Below are 20,453 nucleotides of genomic sequence, written 5' to 3'. Positions count from 1 at the left end.
CTGTCATTGTCGATCATAAATTTGGTTGACACTCCTATTATAGAAAAAGGGTGAATAACAATACTAAAATATTTCTTCTAATTAATTTCCTTTCAATGTGCACAAATTCGTGCACCGGGCCACTAGTATATCAATAAAGAAATCAACACATATTTTAAAGTGAGGAGTAATTTTGCATATTGAATCCTTGTGAAGACTGTTCTGTGATTATTTCTCACTTATCTGTGACACAGACTAGGAGGTGTCTGCCTTTCATGGCTATGTGAGCTGCACAGCTACTTTGGAAAAACTCTGTCTCCCTCCAGTGCAGGAAAATAAGATTCTCTATAATCAGGATGAGAAATGATGGTTCGGCCTTGTTCTCTGTATTCTGAGTATTAGGGGGGAACAGACCAGAAGTGTCCAATCTGGGTGTGCTTCAGAAGCCCCTGAAGAGTTTTCCAAAGTGCACACCCAAACCGTCTCCTTCTCCCTTACCTCCTGAGTGGGTTCTGGAAACTGGGTGTTCTTTCTTAAGCTTTCAAGGTAGTTAGGATAGACCTGATTTGTAACCTGGCCAAGTCCCACAACAAGGTTTATTTCCATCTATAGTCAGAAGAAAAAAACAGGAGGCAAAAGAAAAGCTTGCCAGTTTTTCTTCCCTGGTTCTTTATCCTGAGATTTTGTCCTTTCTACCTCTTGGTGATAATTTTTCCTTTCTCTTATGAAATAGTGACAGTAGTAGATGCTGGCTTTTCTTTAATGGCCTTCCTCAGTAAAAATAAATCCATAAAAGCAACCTTTTGTCAAGCAGCCCATATTTTAAAATTCCTGGTTCTTGAGAGTCAGAATGGTTCCTGGAGCCAGTGTTTTAGGCCTGGGTTTGCCAGGTGGCAATCACGGGACTGGTGCTGCCTGCAGATGTTATGTTTGGCTTGCACAATATTTTTATAAATTTTTAATTAAATGCATTCAGGTGTAGCACATACTATCCAACTTGCCATAATCCCTACTACTCCTCATTACCTTACTCTGAGCCCAGTCATATAAACTACCCACTGGGCCCTGTAGGGATTTGAGTATTTGAATACTGGGGGTTGAATTCATACGAAAAATTAGTTCTGTGGTTGTATAGTGGTAGGAATTAAAATAGATTCTTTTTAACTGCTTCTAGTCCTCTTTGGAAAAGAAATGTGGATCTTACAGTAAGTTTGGACACAGCTAAGGGAAAACTATTTGAGTAACTCCAGTTGTGACCATCATTGCCACATAAGTTTTAATGTGGAGATGGTTAAATATAAAAACACAGCTTTATTTTGTTTATAAAGGGCCAAAATCAGATCCCTTGTGTGCTACAGATTCCAGAACACATTATGCCTGATCTTTAGAATAAATAGCAATGACTAAAAGAATTAATGGGGCATAATAAGAACATAACAGAATAAATTAGCAGAAAACTAACTCAGCCATGCAGTATTCATTCATGCAACAAATATGTATTGAGTGCTTTTTATGAGCCAGGCATTACGCTAAGTACTGGGAACACACACACACACAAAATAACTGCGGGTATTGTACCTGCCCTGTTTGTACTTATAATTCTATAGGAGAGACTAATATTAAGAAGTGGATTCACAAATAAATATGCAATTATGACCCTGGCCGGGTGGCTCAGTTGGTTGGAGCAATATCCCATATAGCAAGGTGGCAGTTTCAATTCCTGGCCAGAGCACATACCTAGATTGTGAGTTCAATCTCCAGTCAGAGCCCATACAGGAAACAACCAATCAGTGATTCTCTCTCATATAGATATTTTCCTGTCTCTCTCTCCCCCCTTCCCCTCTTTCTAAAATTAATAAAAACATATCCTATGGTGAGGATTTAAATAAATATGCAATTGCAGTTGGTACATAAGTAAAATTACGGAGTAAGTGAAGAGAATTGTGACAGTCTAGATCCAAGAGATACAATCCCATAGTGATTTAAACAAGTGAAGTTTAATATAGAATATTATTAAACTTTGAGAAAAAAAATAACTATAGGTTATAAGAAAACTGCATGGTGCTAAGGGAGAGTCCCCGAGGAAGGACAAACAGAGAAAGGAAATCCCTCTCTAAGGTTGAGGATTCAGATCTCCTTGGGAAATGCAGTGCATCCACTGGATGGCAGGGCCGCTCACTGGTTTGCTGGGTCAGAGCCAGTCTGCAGTCCCAGGGCAAAGAGGAGGCAACCCTTTGGGGCACAGGAGAGGCAGGGAATCGGAACCTGGTAGCTGGTGCCTGAGTGTGTAAAGGGAGTGGGATGCCGGTGTGGCAGGAGGCCTGCAGCATGAGGTGCCCTGTCGGGAAGGCCTTGTCTAGAGGGCAGTGATGTGGGCAGACAGACCTAGGGGAGAGGGGAAGCGGGCAGAGCTATCAGGCACCGGGGCTGGCAGGAGACCGGGAGCAGAGGACGTCCACCTGGGAAGGGCCACAGGAAGGCGATCACCAGGCCACACTGGGGCTGCAAGGTCTCCAGGGACAGCATGTTCTTGGGTGCATGGCTGAGACAGAGCACCCCCAAATGTCCACACTCCCCACTACAGACCCACGCAGAACACCCGGAAAGAGCAGGAGTGCCCCTTCCTCCTGAAATGTTCCTCTACCGCCCTCTACTGAGAAAGCGTAACACCATGCTTACTGCACAGGAGTTCCGTCCCTCATTGCAGAGCACACATCCAGGGCTGAACTTGGAGCTGAGAAGCAGTAAGCGGACAACTGGCACGCGAGTAAAACAGAGGGTCTCTAGTATAAATTAAGAGAAGGAGTCGTATTTAATGAATTCCTTCTTGAGGATGTAATATTTCAACTGAGGCCTGGAGTTTGAATAAACATTAGCCAGACAGAAAGTTGGGATGAGCATTCTCCAGGCAGAAGAGATAGCATGTGTGAAGTCCCTGAACCAGAAAAAAGCTTGGAAAGTGTAAGGAACTCAGAGGAAGTCCCTTGTGGCTAGTTCAGAGTACAAGGGGGAGAGCAGGGAAGTCAGGGTCAGGCAACTCTGGACCCTGGGTCAGTGACAGGAGTTTTGTATGCTCTTCTAACTACAGTAAGGAGACTCTAAAACAGCGGTTCTCAACCTGTAAGTCGTGACCCCTTTGGTGGTGGAATGACGCTTTCACAGGGGTCGCCTAAGACATCCTGCATATCAGATATTTACATTACGATTCATAACAGTAGCAACATTACAGTTATGAAGTAGCAACGAAAATAATTTTATGGTTGGGTCACAACGTGAGGAACTGTATTTAAAGGGCCAGAAGGTTGAGAACCACTGCTCTAAAACATCTTAGGCAGGGAAGTGTTGTTTTTAAGGTGCAAGATACCAGTATAAGTATGAATGCTGTTGAGAGTAGAATCAAGCAGAGAGAGAAAAGTTAAAGGTACAGAAAAAGAGGAATACCTAATGGACACATAAGCCATCTATCCTAAAAGTTGGGTATGTAGTCCATAGGTACCAGCAGAGACACTGAACTTTATGAAGGATAAGACTGAATGTTCAACCAGATTAAAAACAAAAAGACACGTTCTCTGCATATTGTAGCAGAACAAAGCAGTTTTGTTTTGTTCTGTGAAGCTATGTATGCAAGAACCCACATGTGGGTGTGTGGGGGAGACCCAGGGGCTGAGAGACACTTCACACACTGGGCTTCACAGATGCTCAAAGAAGAAAGCAGTGTTATGCCTTCAATAACTGCCTCTATTCAGGGCTTCTGATGGTCACAGCATATTTCCGTGGCTGTGTTGGAGGAGGAGTCCAAGGGGCTTGAACGGCACACAATAGTGTGAGAGTCTTCATTTTGAACAAAGAGTAAAATTTGAAGCATGAAATAAGATTAATTATTTTAGTCATGTGGCCTTGAACCCCTTTTCTAAGTGAGACCTGTTGATGTTTTCCTTTCTTTTATGAAAGGCAAGTGAATGATATGCCTTTCCCAAATGGCCAGCTAACAATTCACTTTTAAAAGCTGCAAAGCCCTGAAACTAAATGGAGGCTGAGTGAAGTAGAATAGAGTGTGGGCTTTGAAGGCCAACCCAGCTCTACAGACTCCAACCTTAGAATATAATGGTCCCCTGACCCGCAGGGGATTCCTCCCAGGACACCCAATGAATGCCTGGCACCGAGGGTACCACCTAGCCCTAATCCACTTCTGCAATTCTGCCAGCAATGTAGCAGCAGCAGCACAGGCAGCCTCTCCAATCATTTTTGTGTTGTTTTTTCAGACCAAACCTAGTTTTGAGTCTGTGTAACCATCCCTTATTTAGTAAATGGCTTGGTGTCACTTGTTTCGGAGATCCCTTGCTGAAGTCTCAGTGCTTTCTGGTGCAACACCTTGCCATCAATGAGAACCCATTTTTGGTTCATATCTTCCACCCATAAATTTAATGCCTTTTCCATTTTAACTAAGCACTTAAAATGCACTGTGGCTGTAACATTTTGCAGCTTGAGGTGCAACAGCAAAACTGCACCTAGCAAGAATTTCTAGCAAGAATTTCTTTTTTCATCTTCACAATTTCATGGCTGGAAGATTTAGTCTTACCATAGATCTTAGCAACCTCACCATAAGATATTTTTCTTTCCTTATTAAGTTGAGAACTTTCACCTTTTCACTTAAAAGAATCACTTTTGTGGTTTCTCTTTGGTATGCCAAATTGCCAGGATCCCCACTCCTGTGTTTGGGCCATTATTAAATAGAATAAGGGTAATTTGAACACAAGCACATGATTCCACGACAGTCGATCTGATACGAGACAGCTACTAAGTGACTAACAGGCAGAAGTGTCTCCATTGCGGATAGGATAGATGGGCCGGATGGAGCAGGAAGGTAGGAGATCACTCTACTCAGAACAGAGCACCACCAATTTCAGACTTATAAATGGTTTAATTCTGGAACTTTTTATTTCATAGTTTCGGATCTCAGTTGACCATAGATAACTGAAACCGCAGAAAGGGAAACCACAGGTAAAGGGGAACTAGTGTAATTTTATACTATGTCTTTAAGTAAACTAAGAGTTACCAGAAAATGGGTGACTCCTGGGACTTGCCCTCGAATTGACCCAAGAAGCAAAGGAAAACCCAGCCCACAGAATGGGTTTGAGCGGGCAGTGTAAGGCATCAAGGCAGTTGATTTCTGATGACACCTTATGGCCCTGCTTGTTACCGATACGAGTCCAGGTGGCCATATGGAGGAGACAGAATGCTGGAGCTCAGGGGAGTGATCTGGCAAGAGCTGTGTTAATCATTTGCATATAGAGTTGGCACCATATGCCTTGAGGTCACCCAGGAAGAATGTTGATTACAAGAGAGGAGAGCTGAGGTCAGTCTTGAGGATGAGAACAGAGCCAGTCAGAAATCTGGTGCAGAGAAGAGGATCCGGCATTACCGGCTGAATGGGAACAGCCAATTTTACCCCTTTCTAAGGCAACATCTTGGAAAGAGTTGTCTAACACTATCTTCCTCCACTTTCTTTCCTAATCCACTACAATCAGGAGTCTACTTTCATTATATATGTGGCTGTTGAAATCACAATCATTCCAGATTATTCAGGAAGAGAGTGTAGGATGAGAAAAGTGTTGGGCCACCAACATTTAATGGGACATGATATTATCTACCTGATAAGACTCAGGTGAATTGAAGTAGCACATATAAACTAATAATATAATCAGGGTCAGCACGCAGTCTCGAATGCTATTTTTTCTCCCCTTGACCCACTTTACCCTTTTCTACGTAACCTGCCTGTGGTCACGCAGCTACTCAGTGAGAACAGATTTAAACTCGTGTCTGCTTGGCTAAAAAGATCATGTTCTTTCTTTCCATTATGCCAAGCTTCCTCCCCCGTGCTTCTGTGCCCACCAAAAACCACCTGCCCCCGGGAACCTCAATCCCTGGTCCGTTTCCCAGGTTCACCCCTAGGAGCCTGAGCTCACTCTGCTAATCTGCTTCTGCTCCAGCAAGCGGCCTCCTCTGGATGCCCATCTCATTTGTCCTCACGTCCTCACTGAGTCAGCCCCAGAACAAGATGCAGCACAAAAGAGAGGCGAACATAAAAACTAAGTGAGCTCTGTGAGCATCGTTTACTGAATTTACAGGAATGGGGTGAATGCATATGAAAGAGTGCTTGCGGCACTCAGAAAGCATGGAACGAGTCAGTATGTGCATGTGTCAATATAATAGAGGATCTCCAAGTTTCCAATAGTTCATTCCCAAGTCTCAATACCTCATTGGAGCCTTACTTTGTCATTTAAGAGATGCCCAGTAGGTGGTGCAGCTTACTCACAGATGGTTTTTCAGGGACGGCCATGGATAGGATTTTGAATCATACATTTCTTGTTGATTCAGGAGATTGAGAAACAATTGAGACCAACCTCCTCCTTTTCCACAATACAGAAATGAGGAGTAAAGATGATATAATTTACAACAGCATATCCAGCACTTAAACTAGCTGGCTGATGTTCACCAGAAATCCTGTTTATACGATCTATGAATCTCCAATTTGGGGTAACATTCTGTAAGAAGGCCACGTCAAGGCACCATTCTGGGTTAAGAGGACGTACAGACACATAGTGATGTTGTCTGCTGTTAGATGACCTCATTTCTTAGGATGATACCCTGTTGGAGCTATTTGCCCTGTATTAATAAGTCCCAATTTTAAAAAAGGACACTTTAGAAAGGGAAGAGTACACCCTTAGCCTTTTTTACTTTCTCCTACCACCTGCTGCTGTTTCCCCTACAACAAAATCCCACCTGCAAAGTGCATGTTCAGGGTGTAAAGCAGAAGAAAGCCCATTTCCTGAGCTGGCTTCCTTCCTTGGTGGTCCCAGTACAGTACTTGGAATGCCCAGGGATAAAGGCGGGGCCGTGACCAATGTTAAGAGATATTCACATCCATTAAGTCACTGGCAAAACACTTATTGAAAACTTTCTATATGCCAGGAATGGAGCTGTAAAAAGAGTAGACAAAGCCAACAGCTCTCCTGGAATTACACTTTACTGTGGGAAGAAACAGGAAAGCCACAAGATAATTCCGGATACTGATAAGGATTTAGAATTGTGAACGCCTGAGGGCAGGGTGGGGTTGAGAGATTATTTTCAAGGAATGGTCAAGGAAGCTTGTCTGAGAAGATAATATTTAAAACACAGATCTGGGAGAATGATTTTGGCAGTGGAAACAGCTAATACAAAGACCTGAGCAGAGAGCGTTAAGCTATTTTCAATTAGTACGTCCTCCATAAGCATTAGTTCATCAGGTTGCGCTTTTATTTTTTAATCTGTAATCTTTTACTTTAAAAATCCGTAACACATGGTAATATAACAATTACTCAACGTGGGATGGGTTTGGTCACTGTGTTCTGAATATTTGAAATATTTTATTAAGGAAGATACTCTATTATAAACAGCTCCGATATAAGTCATGAGATGTCATGGATGCCGTGTGGCTACAAGAGTGTTTGGGGACCATCACAGGGATGCTTAAATACAGCATGCTTTCCTCTAAAAACATAGAAAGTTACTTTTTATGGATGAATTGTGTTTCAATTTGCTACCTCCGAATGGGGAAGGTACCAAGTCCCATGGGTCTGAATTTAAAAGACTAAGCAGCTTTATTTTTCCTTCAGGTATCCAGGGTTTACACTTAGGTTTCAAAGCAAACAATTTCTCTAAGGAAAGGGGAAACATAAGAGAGCATTCCGTTGGAATATCTAAATTTAGCAAAGGAAACATGGGCAAAAAGCCCTGTAAAAGGATAATAATAATTTTAACTGAGCAACTTCATCCCAATAATTTCTAGACCAAAAACCTGTCAGTCACCTCAATGAAACCAAGGTCACTGAAATGTGCTTTGAAGGGCAGGCAGATCACTGGAGCAAGTTCTGACATATTCTTGAGAATTAAAAATGCACGGCGCACACACAGAGGAAGGGGGAAGAGGGCCAACACCCTGAAACAGTGGTTCTCAACCTTCCGAATGCCGCGACCCCTTAACACAGTTCCTCATGTTGTGGTGACCCCCAACCATAAAATTATTTTCGTTGCTACCTCATAACTGTAATTTTGCTACTGTTATGAATCGTAATGTAAATATTTGATATGCAGGATGTAATTTCACTGTTACAAATTGAACATAATGAAAGCATAGTGATTCATCACAAAAACAATATGTAATTATATATGTGTTTTCCGATGGTCTTAGGCGACCCCTGTGAAAGGGTCGTTCGACCCCCAAAGGGGTCGCGACCCACAGGTTGAGAACCCCTGCCCTAAAATAACTTGTCTACCGATTTTTAGCTGTAAGTTTTTTAATCACAAAATCACTCACCTTCTATCCTGAAAGATGTGCTCGCCTCTCCTCTGGATGGGTGGCCCTGGCGCTGGCAGGACAGAGCACTGGTCACATAGCACTTGAACTTCAAACCCCAAGGACAGCACGATGCTGGTGATGTGAGCTGCAGGTTCAGCGGGAAACCCTGGGACGCAGGCTGAGAAGGCAGGCTTCCTTCTCCACCCCGGGCCTCGGGATGGCTGTGCCCATCTCGCAGGAGGGATCCTGGGAACCGCCCTCCCTCCACGCACCTGCACCTGAGGGTCCCATAACCCGAGTCTCCTCACGCGGGGCTGAGGGCGCACCTGGGAACCTTGGGGTTGGATGGGCCTCCGTTGTGGCTGAGCGCCTTGAACTTCTGACGCTCCACCGCGGTGACGACAACTTCTGGGGACCCTGGAAGCCAGAGTCCGGGTTTAATTCTCCCGAGAAGTCGTCTTTTTCATTCTGAACTCCCACACTTGCTTCATCTGGAGATGCTCCAGGACAAAGGGCGTCTCCGTCCGCTGAGACGATTTTTCCGATGAAACTGGTCAAATTTCTCCTCGATTCCATCCTAAAGATCTCTTGCAGAGCCTGGAGGCTATCCCCGGCGCTGAAATAGCTTTGGGGAGTGACACTGGCTTCCTAAATAGTCCAGGATGATTTCCTTGACAAAGATCAGCTGTGGGCTCAGAGCGGCCTGGGCTCTTTGAACGTGGGGAGGAGTCACTTTGGGGCAGGCATCTTCCTGCTGTAACAGCTCGTTTGCCCAGGTTTCTGAAAGCCTCGTTTAGACTCAGTTTTTGTTTTTGCTGAAAGGTCTTCTTGGCCGGTGTTGTGTGTGTGTGTGTGTTTTTTTAAACCCTGGGGGCTACTAGGGCTTGCTGGACCCAAACCCGACTCCCACAGGAAATCAGCCCATCAGGATGTGTTTTGGTTTTTGTGGGGTTTTTTGTTTGTTTGGTTGGTTGGTTAGTAACATTTTTTAATCTGATCAAATGGTTACCAGTTGCTGTGAGGCACCTTATACTTTATTTTTTTAATCTTTATTGTTGAAAGGACTACATATGTCCCCCTCCCCCCTTCCCCCACAATGACCTCTCTCAACTCTCCCAGGGTCCCCACCCCAGGCCTTCACCACCCTATTGTCTGTGTCCATGGGTTATGCATATATGCATACAAGCTCCTTGGTTGAGTTCTTCCCACCCACAAGGGTGCTTCTTAAGTGCTACTTGCTACCTGGTATAAAGAAAATACTGAAGGAGCAAAAGTTTAAATGAGGGAGGGGAAAGGGATGATCCTAAAAAACAGCAGCTGTGTCTCCTTTTCCCAGCGGGGAGGTGGGAGGCCACTGAGTCCAGCTGTGTGACAGTAGTTCATTAGGCTTTCTTCAAAGGTGCAGCATTATTTTTTCTCTGGAAGGTGTAATTTTGTGGGCAGTAATGTACTCTCTCTTAATCGCAAGCGCATTGAGCTCTCTCCCCCCTCGTCCTCTTCTGGGGACACGATGGGCAGAAAGTTCCATTCGTGAGATTGTGGGTTGGGAGGAGGCGATTTCAACTCCTGCCCAGATCGCAGTGAGAACACGGCAAGTGCATTTGGAATGGAGCTGGCTATCCATTCCCCACGTCTGCTGGGACCTTTGTATTCAATTTAGGAAACCATGGCCAAAAGGCAAGAATAATCGGGACGTCTTACTTACCCCCTCCCATCTGTAATTAGGTAGAGGTGTGTTTTTAACTAACCCTTCCATTGACCTGAGCCCAATAAACACACGAAAGGAGCAGGGTTATTTGGTTGCCTGATACATTTAATGCTTGGGGTTTTTTTTAAGGTTTTATCACCAAAAACTTGAAGAGAAAGCCTATGCCTTCTCTCTTCCACATATTTTTCTAGTAGGCCACAATGCCCAATAGTAGCAACAGCAACAGCAGTTACTAGCACTGCCGCGGGGCCTTTGCAAAGATGTTTCTTTTTTCGGAAACCTAACAGCCTTTGCTTAAAGACTATTCAATCACTATTCACACTCTTCAAATGCTTTAACTGAAATGTCAGAGGCTGCATCCGGGTGGAAATTATTTTATGGCTCCATAATACATTATTTTTCTCTGCAATACCCTTATCTCCTTATTCCAATAAAATATCTGCTAAATATCAGCAAAAGGAGAATCAGTCAATTAAAGTTTGTATATTTGTTCTTCACAAGCAATTCTCTAGGTCCAAGTCCAAGAATGGACAATTAAGGCTAATTATTCATGAACTGAAGTGCCATTTGCATTTTTCCCTTCAGGATACATTTGTTATCATCACTTACAGGGAGAGTATTTGCTTGCAGATCTGCCCTTTTACCTCAGGACAGAAGATAATGTTTCTATTTAAACTGAGTCATCCTCGTCCTAAATATTGCAGAGTGGCAAGGACTGCCATCTCCCGTTCCCTTGGGCCAAGCTTGATGACAAGGTAAACTAGGCTGTGGTCCCTACATCTCTGCACTCACTGCCATTTTGTGTGGTGGTCAGATGTGTTTACCATATTGCAGAGAATTCTAATGCTGGATGAGCTGCATAAAATTCTACCCAAAAAATTTTAAAATAAAATGCGTGCAAATGAAGTGCCTGTTCAAGGTATGAAAAATGTGTTCTGAAAGCACCGAAGGAACATTTGCAACTTGAAACTTTTCATCAGAAATTGAGAGAACTCAAGGTCAGTTTAATATTAATTCTCCCCTAGCTCTTTCATCTAACAGATATCAAGTTGCATTTGAATCAGTAAAGAGATATGAATTTAGGTCAGTTTAGTCTTCAAAGGATAAATTTCTTGAGAAATATTTTGTATCCGTCTAGTTAGTCTTAAGTATCACAGGTTATTCTGAGGTAAAGATGACCAAAAACCTGCCTTTTTCATAGAAATGTAAATTCATTTCTGGTAAGTTGAAATTGCTTTTGAATAATTTATGGGGACAGAGAATTCATCAGGTCTGATAACATCAGCAGCCATGAGATTACCTTGTTCTGTAATGGGTGCTATGGGAACTGGAGAGCTGGAGTTGGTTAAAATGAGACTGTCTATCCAGAATCTCATACTGGTTAAAGGCAAGCAACATTTAAGGACAGTAAAGACTTGGTCAAAACGATGTAAGAAGGAACCTTAACAGATAATTGCTTCACACTGAACTTGTTCTCTAGTCCTCCCTGCCTGATGCTGATATTCATTCCACTGCAGTTCCCAGTCAGTATACTAGTTACTAGTTCAAGGCCTCCTCTCTTAATAGCACCATCCTCTCCTCCTTTTCATTAAATGGGGTAAGGAAAACCTCCAATTCATTACTGATAAACTCCCTATTTCTTCTACTCAACTATTAAAATTCTTTCTCCCACTCTTTTAGACCTGCTGCTGAATCTACCTTGAATCCCACCTGAAATTAAAAAATATATAATCAGGGGACTCTCCCAAAAATCCATGTTTAGTCTTCTTGTTCATTCATTTAAAATGCTATATTGGTCATCTTTTGTGTGCAAAGGACACAGCTAATCATTAGTTTAGAAGCTACGTTGAATAAGACAAAGTTCCTATTTTTAGCATGGGTAGAATTTCTGCACATATAATGTGGGAAAGAAAATTCCAGATGGAAGCAACAGCCTGCGGAAAGTCTGGACTAGAATGTGTTGGAAACACCAAGTGGGCCAATTTGACTGCATCACGGGGTACATGGAGAAGACCAATGGAGACTTTGATTATAAAGATAGAACAAAGCCAAATGCTAATTAACCTTAAATTCAGAATAAAAAGCTATACCCCATTTGGGAGGCAATGAAGAACCCCTGAATGGTTTTGAACCTGACGCATAACTGAAAGATAAAGTAAGTTTTTTCTATTTCATGAGCCTTCCTTGATACATCTTCAGAATGCCCATTCTTCTGTAGCCAAGCATAATCTCAATCTCCATTTGTCCGTTTGTTTGTTTGTTTGTTTGTTTCTTAAAGAATTATTTCTATGCTAAATAAAATGCTGTACTCTTCCTGGATCTAGTTAGTTTGTTGTTGCTGCATACCAGAAGCCAGCAACTTTTAAAGGTGCATGCCAAGTCTCCACTGATTCACTTCCTTATAAGTGGTAGCAGGAGATGAGAGAGGAATTTCCTTCTGGAAAATTAATGCTGCATAAAGCACGTGGACAAACCTATTGACTGTCCAATGACGTGGAGAGAGAGGGCAGGAAGGAAATTGTTGACCAGAAAATAGACAAGAGGGCATTTTCGGGCACAACAAGTGCACCAAACACGAGTTTCCTCTAGAAATGACTCTGACTGCTCCCACTGAGTGATCTTGTGTGTTAAGAATCTTGGCGCATGTGCATAAATTGATAACCTCTGTTACATAACTTCTCAAAGGGCATAGGCTGAGGCCACACTGAAAATGAAAGCACAGTAAATATTTTCTTTGCTGACATTGTGATGAAACTTGAATAATTTTAACAGATTTTGTTTTTGTGAAAGTTCCTTCCAATTTACCTCATTTCCTATGACTAAGAGATGGCACTGGTGACAGAGAAAAAATACTATGTATACTGTACAACTTCGTGGAGGATTCCATGTGGGTTTGTTTGTTGTTGTTGTTGTTGTTAGGCTTTCTCCTCTTTCAACTTACATATTAAATGACAAGTGAAAATATAGTTTTCTAGAAGATTGTACACAGAATTTTCATCAGTAGTTTCTCCCATTATTGGAAGTAAATAATAAGATTTCAGTTGCTGTATTTGAACATCTGTAACTTGGCATTTTCATAAGTAACCAAGGAACACGGGAATGTGAGGTTTGATCAGTAGATTGGAGCAGCAGATGCAAGGATGAGTGGCATCACAAAAGGTAGACTGAGATTTCAGAGACCAAGCGTGGCAAGGGATTAGAGTGGGCCATAGCATCTGCAGAGCAAAACTAAAGTGAAAAATGCTCACTGTCTGGCCACGGGGACATCGTTGTTTCAGTAAGGAGAGCACCAGGGGTGCTTGGCCTCAGCCCTGTGCCCAGGGAGACATGGAGGAGGATAAATGTCACAGAAAAGGTGAACATGCATCTAGTATTTAAACACAAATTATTAAAAGGGTACAAGGGGTATGACATATTACATTTGGAAAAAAATAAGATTATGAGAATTAGGGTGAACAGACCAATGGTGTTCCCTGGTGGTATTCCAAGAGTCCATGGCAAAAAAGAAAAGAAAAAATTAGAGAACAATGTATAAGCTGTTCATAATGAAATTATTTTCATTTTAGTGGTTTGTCCTTTCTCCTGCAATTACATTCTTCTTAATTTTCTGATGTTAAATTGTCTTTTCTTTTCACAAGTAATAGATGGCAGTCTTTTCTTAAACAAACAAAAAAATTTGGCGGCAGGAGGGAGGGGGGTAAGAGATCAACCAAAGGACTTGTATGCATGCATATAAGCATAACCAATGGACATAAGACACTGGGGGATAGGGGAGGCTAGGGGACTGTCAAGGGCGGAGGGAAAAAATGGACACATATGTAATACCCTTTGTAATACTTTAAGCAATAAAAAAAAATTTAATAATTGAAAAGTATATCTAATCTTCCCAACTTATGTTAATTTTCCACTTTTAGAATGGGTAGTTCAGACCAGTGATCCCTGAACCTACTTATTACATATATCTTTCCAAAAAATTTTAGCACACATCCCTAGCATATGGGACTTTATAAAGTACATTCATATGCTGCTCTATAATATATATTGGTATTACTAAACTTACACAAAAATATAAATTTAAAAGGATGAAATAAACATTAAAACTTTATTTATTAAAGATTCAAAAGACACTTTATGCTCTCTCTCATTTTAAAAATATTGTTGAGATTCCCTTATTTGATACATCTGATTTTTTTTAAAATCTTATAACACTTTGTGAGACAGGAATTCAGCTTATTTTCCCATGGAGTTTACTGGCTGCCATAACTTAACTGCACACTTTACAAAGACAGCAGAGATCCAAACGGAAAAGTGCCTTATTGGCTGTACTTCCTGAATTATGATATTCATTTTTCAGCCCCATCCACCAATTATGCAAAAGCTTTTCCTTTAAATTTGGCTAGTACATTTCCATCTGCCCTGATGTCAGTCATTCATCCATGCAAACTAACTGGGCAGTGTTGCATTCTCCTATTTTTAACAAATGGATTCCGAACATCTTATTTGGACATTTTTAAAATTCCAAGTGCCTTAAATGTGGAGCTATGAGTTTTATAGGTGAAACCCACTGTTTGTGGCAACTAAATCATTACTAAGAACAGCATTCCCCAAATGCTTTTTTCATGAGTTTCTTTCAAAAGCAGTTCCTTTCTCATCCATTATTAAAATGTGACCTTTACCTTGAAGAGACAGATCAAGTCTGCCTATTTATATATATATATCTGTTAGGTAACACACTACTGATAGCTACTTGTCATCGCCAAAAAGGTCAGCAAACCTAGCTGATGAGGGCTTGGTTTTGTCTGATTTTGCTTATAAACATAACCAGCAAACCTCTGTGTTGTGGAAAAGATTTTCATAGCCATTGCCTCATACCCTTAGAAAGGATTCTAAAGATATTTTTAAATATAAGGCAATATAATGTGTATTCCTCTTACCCATATGTTAATTTCACATTGCACTATGCTGACACATAGCGTGGCTGAGCAGCCAACACTTCCAAGTGTGGAACTCCCGCTCTGCCCTTGAGAGGTGGAGTCTTGGTCCAGGTCCCTAACTTGTAACTGCTGGAAATGCAGGCTACATGATGATGCCTGGGAGATACAGTCAATGTTTATAAAGCTTACTTTATTATCATGCTTGTAGATAAAAGTCTAAAAATAGAAGTTCTATTACTTTCTTCTTGCATCTCCATCTCTGAGGTGTACATACAATGAATACCAAGGCCTTAGTTGATTTGGATATTGTGCTTTTTAATTTTTTGAACTGACTGTCAAAGATCAGTAATTTTAATGGCAAAGATTATCGATTAACATTTTCAGCTGTCTTTATGGACATAGTGGTATATTATATCAAGTGTGGTGTCCACAAATTCTTTAAATTTCCCAAGAACAAGTTAAAAGTGTAAGGACATGAAGTCTAGAAAAATAACTCTGGATAAATTAAAATAAAGAATTCCTTTTTAATGAACAGTGTTAAAACAAATTCTAAAAAAAAAATCTTTCTCTCCACATCTTTTCTAAAATATTAAACTGCCTGAGATGAAAGGAAATCTATATAACATGTGCTGGAGCCAGACTTTCCTGCTAATCTATGAACACACCGCTTCTGTGCCTGCGTTTTCACAACAAGAACCTAAGCACGGCCTTCCCTGGTTCCCTAATGATTGCATTCTCCCTTCAACTAAAAGATGCATTTGATTTCTATTACTACCACCTTTATCAGGATCTTGTGATTATTACTCAAAGTGAACAACCAATGGAAATTAAACACAAACAGGAATTTAATTGAGGATTACTAAAAATTATAAATAGCCTGAAACAAATATCCAAGGAATAAAATAATGAAAACATTAGCCTTTGACATTTGTTATAATTATTTTTTCACTAGTTAAAAATTAGCAGATTACAAAAAACACTATAAGAGGATAATCAAATGAAATTAGTATCATGGGGCCATATAAATTTACCAATAAATAACAAGTTGCCAGAAATATTAAACAATACTTTCATATTTGCAAAGGTATATATTCTAATGGTGACTATTGATTAAATAATTAACACACCACCTATTATATTCATTGTTACAAAGACAAATTTTAAAAGTTCATTCAATTCTCATTATTCTCAGTATTAGATTCTATAAAGTAACTGCAAATGCTGAATTCATGAATACTGAACCACTTCTCCTAGGAGAAACACAAGGTTAGGTTCCTGCAGGCCTCTGATCACAGCATTTTTATCAGTTAATCAATACATCATCTTATTTTATAAGTGTTTCTTTTTAAAAGTACTTTAATATATTATTGATTCATTGACATTGGACTTACAGTTCTAGCATTATAACTCATGCTTAAACGAAGCTTATTTACATGCAGATATTTTCTCCATGAGGTACATCACAGTCTTCTTGCCCTTAGGAACACTAGCCAGCAATTCAACATTCTCTTTGGAGACCATTTTAAAAAGTGAAATTGCCAGCCCAAAAAAAACATAAAAATACAAAGAACATGGCAATAAATAGACATGGAGAAGGGCATTTGTTTACAAAATAATAGCTGAAATGAGAAGAAAGAGTATTGCTTTGTTTGGCCTCAGCTGAGAACATGGGCATTAGACAAGTCGATTTTTTTTAAAATTTTACATGTGTCCATGAATGACCATGAAAGTGCTACAAGTATTGATCTGGGGGTTACAAATAAATTTTAGCAAGCAGGTGGATTCACACATACAGAATCCATGAATAATGAGGACCATCTGTTCCTTATAAAACTTAAAATACTAAGTTAATGGAATAGGGAAGCAAAATATGAAAAATCATTCTTTTTTCATTGTCAAGTCTTATTTAAAAATGGGAGGGAAGTATTGTGGTGAAAATGACAAATGACTCTTTTAAGAGTTTTATTATGAACAAAATAAGACCATGTTAAGCACTTAAACTTTTAATTGCAACAAACCACTAAGGTGGTTAACACTGTTATGCCCATTTACAGATGAGGAAACTGAGGCTTAGAAAAGAAAGCAGCCCTGACCAGTGGCTCAGTTGGTTGAGCATCATCCCATGCAGCAAAAGGTCACCGGTTCGATTCCCCAGCAGGGCACATGCCTGGGTTACAGGCTCTATCCCCAGTAAAAAGTGTGCAGGAGGCAGACTATTTATGTTTCTCTTTCACATCGATGTTTCTCTCTTTCTGTCTCCCTCTTCCTTACTCTCTCTCTAATAAATACATAAATAAATGAATAAATAATTTTTTTTTAAAGAAAGAAAAGCATATTCCCCAAGCTCACCCAGCTATTAATTGGCTGAGCTAGTACTCAATATAAGCTCAAAGGTCAGAGTGCTCCTACAACTCTAGGAAATATGGCTTTCCTAAATTTAATTCCAGGCTCTCATTTTGAAATCAGTTGATAAAGTTACCACAATGCCATTTTTTAGCTAGAATGTAGTTGCTTTTTTTAAAGTTTTTCCTTTGTTCATGCTCTTGTAAACATTCTATCTAAATCATTCATCTTAACCATGCACAGTCATTCTGTTGTCATTCTTGTAAACTCCGTGGAACATAAAAGAGCAAAATGTAACCTTTCAGGTAACACAATCCTGTTTTTCTTGTGTTTGTTCAGGAATACACTCTTTTGTACACAAGCTTACAGTACTTTCCCAGAAAGGAGGAAATGTGTTCTTTCAGGAACACAGATGGTAAATACTGGTCGCACCTTAAAAATACTGCTAACTCTTCCTTATATTTTGTTATAAATAATAGGGAATGCTGTCACTTTGTTTAACAAGTTTCAGTTATTTCTTACTATACACAGAACAAAGTAAACGCCTCAGCCTGGTCTTCAGAGTCCACAACATGAGTCCGACTTCCTCCCTAGCATTCCTCGATGCTTACTCTGCTCCATCCAACCCATTCAATTTGCTGCCACTTCAAACACCTTTCTCCTCCAATTCCTGGGTCATTCTTTACACCATTCCTCCTACTTGGCTCTCTTACTTCCCAATACCTCTAGATGCAAAAATATGGTCCCCGCTATATCACCTCAGTGTCTCCGGGTCACAATTAGTTTATTCCACCTTCATAGCTCCTATATGCACTTGTCTTTACGAATGTGACTACACATCATAGGTGCTCAACATATGTTAGTCAAACTGAAACGAAAGAGCCATGAATATCTACGACATAGGCATATCTGTTAGGACATCTTTTACAAAGGCCAGCTGAGAAATCATAGCTAATTCTTGTTGGGAAATGATTGAACTTTACATGGGGACAGACTAGCTCTGGGTAGTTGGTAATCAATCAATAAATCAACACTTTAATATAGCTCTTTGTTTTTGTTAGCTTTCTCTACATCTTCCTTACTGCCTGTACTACCCATAGATTTTGGTCAATCCAAATCTTGGGCTAGTGAGATCTAGACCACATCAAGAACTCTCTTCTGATCTGTAAGGGAAGCAGGGATAAGTTTCATTTATTATGCTCTTGGGAACAACATATATGTGCCTACATCCTAGAAGTTAACTCGCAGCCTGAGAACAAAGAGTGACTAATAGCACCTTTTCCGTAAAGTGGGGAGATGCTTCTGGATTATGCAAGAGGGTCCAATGTCATTACAAGGATCCCTATGAGAGGGAGGCAGGAGAGTCAGACTCAGTAAAGCAGATGTGACAAAAGAAGCAGAGATCAAAATAGGGAGGGGCCACCAGGCTAGGAATACAAGCAGCCTCTAAAGCTGGGGAAGGTGAGGAAACCATTCTCCCCTACAACCTCTAAAAGGAAGGCAGCCCTGCCAACACCCTGATGTTAGCCCAGTAAACATGATTTCAGACTTTGGGCTTCCAGATCTATAAGAGAATACATTTATGTTACGTTAAGCCACTACGTTTGTGGTAACTTACTACAGCAGCAATAGGAAACTAATACAATGCCATGGCTTCTGACTGGAGAATGGCTTGGAGGGGGATCAAAGGTAGAACTGGGAGGTCAGCTGAGATGCTATTACAACAATCCAGACAAAGTAGGTCTGTCCAAGCGGAATGGTAGCTGCATAGACCGGAGCTAACAAGACAAACTGGGGATCTATTTTGGAGGTAAGGCTGACAGGACTGGCCAAATTCCCATAGCTCCTAAACCATTCTTTGTCTTGGCAGAAGCTGGAACCCCTAGGTACTATTTGGCACGCTAGAGTCATCAGTCTTAGAAAGTAAGTGCTGCTTTATTAGGTGACAGATTTGACAAATAAATAATTTACTCACCGCCAGAAACATCCAGCCAATGGAAAAAAAAAAAACCAGTTCACAGTCCGGACTAAACAAGTTTCAAGGCAAACTCTTGGGTTCTGTGCTGTTCTGAGGAATGGAAAAGCAAGGTCAGAGAGAGCAGCAGGCACAAAAGCGGATGCCTTCAAGGGGAAACTGTGCTGTGGTCTAACTCCAGCCTCTGCAGAATTCCCTCTTTACAAGAAGAAAAGTTCTTTTCTCCACCATGGAAAAGAGAAGGAAAGTAATAGCCTTTTCACGCCAGTACTATTTGTCAGACCTCCAGTCCATGCCTCCTGCGGGCCAGGACCCCACCTGGCTGATTGCAGTGAGGCCTTCCTAGAGGCAAGAATCCAAGCTGTGGCCTCTGCCCACAGTGCTCTCGCTGCAGCCCAGGGCTGTCTGAAAGGCTGGCTTGAGCACTGAAGGCCCAGGGAAGGGAGACATCCCGCAGGAGACCAGCAATGCTGCCCTGTCACACAATACACATGTTCGTCTCGGTGAGAAGACTAACAGACGCTCTCACTCCACCAAGCCACCAGGACCTAGCCTGCAGGATTTCCCTAAAATCACCTCCCCAAACGAGCCCCACCATCCCACATCGTCACACCTTGTCCTGTGAGTACCGAGTTCATCTCAGCTTCCCGAGGACAGCTGACCCAGCAGACAGGTCTCAGGGCTGCAGCATGACTCCTATTTACCCCACAGCCCGCATCGTTGCGTGTTGTCCCGTGTGCGCCATGCACTGCCCTTTCCTCCCACACACTCTGATTTTCTAACTCTCCCTACAAGTGAAACCACTCGTCATCACAACACAGAGGCGCCCCAACCCAGGGTTTGGCACTGTTGAGAGGGGAGGGGAGCATCCTCATTATCACGTTACAGCGGGATTGCCAGTGCTGATCCCTGAGGCTCAGAGCCTCCCGCGAGGAGCTCTTCTCCACAAGGGAAGAGGGAGTTAGTTGTGCGAACAAGGTTCAGAAGGCTGCACGCCCTCTCCCCCTGCCTGGCTCCAAATACCCAGCCTCCTGCATAATCGCCATGTCCTCCAGCGTTTGGAGATCATTTGCCGCTCTAGTCTCTTTTGTTTGTTTTGTTTGTTTGTTTTGTTTTATTAAGGTATTACATATGTGTCCTTATCCCCCCATTGCACTCTTCCCCCGCCCCCCACCC

At 41.5% G+C, this 20,453-nt stretch overlaps 1 protein-coding gene across 3 annotated transcripts in view; it reads left to right on the top strand.

Annotated features, from left to right (window-relative positions):
• The window catches only part of PDZPH1P, a 96,995-nt gene that overhangs the window by 48,082 nt on the left and 28,460 nt on the right, over positions 1 to 20,453 (top strand). The window lies entirely within an intron of this gene.

This window comes from Myotis davidii, unplaced genomic scaffold (genome assembly GCF_000327345.1).
Source record: "Myotis davidii unplaced genomic scaffold, ASM32734v1 scaffold473, whole genome shotgun sequence".
Lineage (NCBI taxonomy): Eukaryota > Metazoa > Chordata > Mammalia > Chiroptera > Vespertilionidae > Myotis > Myotis davidii.
The sequence above is the reverse complement of the archived record's forward strand: the minus strand, read 5'-3'. Positions and strand labels throughout refer to the sequence as shown.